This window comes from Epinephelus moara, chromosome 22 (assembly GCF_006386435.1).
Source record: "Epinephelus moara isolate mb chromosome 22, YSFRI_EMoa_1.0, whole genome shotgun sequence".
In the NCBI taxonomy this organism is placed as follows: Eukaryota; Metazoa; Chordata; class Actinopteri; order Perciformes; family Serranidae; genus Epinephelus; species Epinephelus moara.
In genome coordinates this window covers 1,269,480-1,272,091 of record NC_065527.1, presented here as the reverse complement: position 1 = coordinate 1,272,091, position 2,612 = coordinate 1,269,480, and the positions used below count along the sequence as shown (strand labels likewise).

At 50.8% G+C, this 2,612-nt stretch overlaps 1 protein-coding gene across 1 annotated transcript in view; it reads right to left on the bottom strand.

The window, feature by feature from the left end:
- gabbr1b (gamma-aminobutyric acid (GABA) B receptor, 1b) overlaps positions 1-1,588 on the bottom strand; it is a 208,197-nt gene extending 206,609 nt beyond the window's left edge. Inside the window, exon 1 of the mRNA XM_050035420.1 lies at positions 1,444-1,588. The gene's annotated coding sequence lies outside the window, so the exon portion shown is untranslated. The remainder of the gene's footprint in view (positions 1-1,443) is intronic.
- Between the last annotated feature and the right edge of the window lie 1,024 nt (positions 1,589-2,612).

Below are 2,612 nucleotides of genomic sequence, written 5' to 3'. Positions count from 1 at the left end.
AGACTTCCATCTGTGTCACCGCTGATGAGGAAATACAGCGAGTGCTGGACGGAGCAGTGAGTGACAACAACCCCGCCCACATTTAAGAGGACTGTCTGAACAGACCGAGGCTCTAGGTACCATGTCTGAAGGCTTACTGCTGGTTCCAAAGGTGCTGGACTGAAAGGGTTTGGTGGAGATGGGGCTTTAGAGTCTGAGAAGTAAAACACTCAGGACGCCACAGGTTATTCCACACTACTGAAGCTGCTCCTCTTTTTGGAACCTTCGCAGAGTCACTAATAATTTCACTTTCAGTCATGCTTGCTGTTGCCGTGGGTAACAGTAGGACGTCAATATGTCAACAAGTCAAAATATGGCAAGTATCAGGATATGAATTTGTCATAGGGTTAGGATCACGATCCTCCTGGTCCAGCTGGTAGGAGGCCCCGGGGCAGACCCAGAACACACTGGAGGGATTACAGATCTCATCTGGTCTGGGAACACCTCGGGGTCCTCCAGGAGGAGCTGGGAGGTGTTGCTGAGGAGAGGGACGTCTGGGTGCTTTGCTCAGCCTGCTGCCCCCGAGACCTGACCCCGGATGAGCAGATGAAATAGATGGATGGATATCATACTCTACATTATAGCGGTATTATTGGGAAGGAGATGATACGGCACGCCTGTAAAGACAGGTGATGGACTGGTTCTGGTTCTGAGCTTTACGTGTAGAAACTGGACCTGTGCAGGACTCTGCTCTGGTCTCTGTCAGAACTGATCGAATGTAAACAACAACCATCCTCTGTGTCATAAACTTGTCAATAAACACAGAGCTGTAAACATCAGACTGGAGCTCATCATCAGGTCACTGACTGACAGTCTGCAGACTGTGATGATGATGATGATGATGATGATGATGAACACCAGTCTTCATCTCCATCAGTGAATCATGAGGTCACTCTGTGTCCCACTTGAGCTGCCAGGTAGTGATGTACCGCCCTGACCACATGATACCTGCTGCACGAGCTGCAGACCTCCAGCCTGAGAAACGGACCACACTGCATCATCATCATCACCATCATCATCATCACTGTGAAGAGAGCAACACCGTCTACACCTACTGTACCGCTCAGCATCACACACACATTCACACACCGTGCGTCGGAGTTCCTGCGCGCGGGTGACGAGTGCGCACGTGCAAGCGCAGAATTATGCCCACGAGCGTTAATGCTCCAGGGGCTCCCTCTGCATCCGGTGTGTGATGAGAACATGAATTAACAGCGTTATGTGAGTGTGAGAACATGGCAGCCGGAGAGCAGCTGAGAGCAGCCCGCTGTCATGTCACTGTGGAAACTACAGCACCCAAAGTTCAACACGTCCCTCAGTAATCACACACACACACACACACACACACACACACACACACACACACACACACACACACACACTGTATCACACACACATACTCACACGGACTGAGCGGCAGCTGTGTTCGCAGGTTCCCACCGACGGGCTCTGCTGGCCGGGCAGAGGAGGACGGAGCGGCGGTGTCTGCAGCGGAGGGAGGACAAGTGTTTCCTGGAGACAGTTAGTCCAGAGATCAGCTGAGCTGAGCTCATCACGCGCGTCTCATTAAATCCTGTCAGCTCAGTGCTGCGCGTGGAGCTGCTTCCAAAAGATGCGCGGCACACACACACTTTAAACACACACACGCACACACACTCACAGACACGGCAACGGCGTTTCACGGTGTGAGCGCCCTCCCTCTTCCACCAGTGACGTCATTGAGAGATGCAGCCTGAGATGCTGCATTCACGTCCTATGGGAAAAAAAACCGCAGGTAGGACTTCACATTCATATAATCATAATAATAATACTATTAATAATAAGCTTTATTCATTTGTATTTATTTACAGTTACAAAGTGATGTTTAGTCAAACTGAACACATGTAACACAAATAACACGTCATTAAACGTCATCTAGTAAAATATAAAGTAACGAAGGCCAACAGTGAAGATGAGACATAACATCAATCAGAGAGCAATAAGACAGACAGATATGATTTCTGATAGACTTTAGGAGAGACTTAAACGAAGCCTCAGACTCAGACAGTCTTATATCCTCAGGCAGGTTGATCCAGAGCCTCGGGGCCCTTTGGCCTTCAGTCTGGACTCTGGGACAAACAGAGGTCCTGTGCCCGAGGATCTCAAACTACGAAGAGGTTCATAGGGACTAACAGGTCTGAAATGTGATCTGGAGCCTTGAAGGCCCTGACACACCAAGCCAACGGTCAGCCGTCGACCAAAGCCGGGCCGTCGGTGAGCGTCTGTCGGCCTAGTTTTTGCAGTGTGTCCCGCACCATCAGCACTTCGGCGTCGGCGTCTTTTGGGCCAATTGAGCATGTTGAATCGGTGGCGGAGCTTGTCGGTGAGAGAGATCACTCTGATTGGCTGTACAGGTTTTATTTCCTCGCCCCTGTAGCGAGTGAATCTGCCTGTAGTGAAACCGGGGCTAACCGGTGCTTCCTCCTCAGGCTCCACTTCACTCAGCTGCCCCACAGACCCGCTGCTTCTTCACACTTTAACCTGAATAACAAACCGGAGCTAGCTGGGAGCGGCTAGCGGAGCATTAGCCGCAG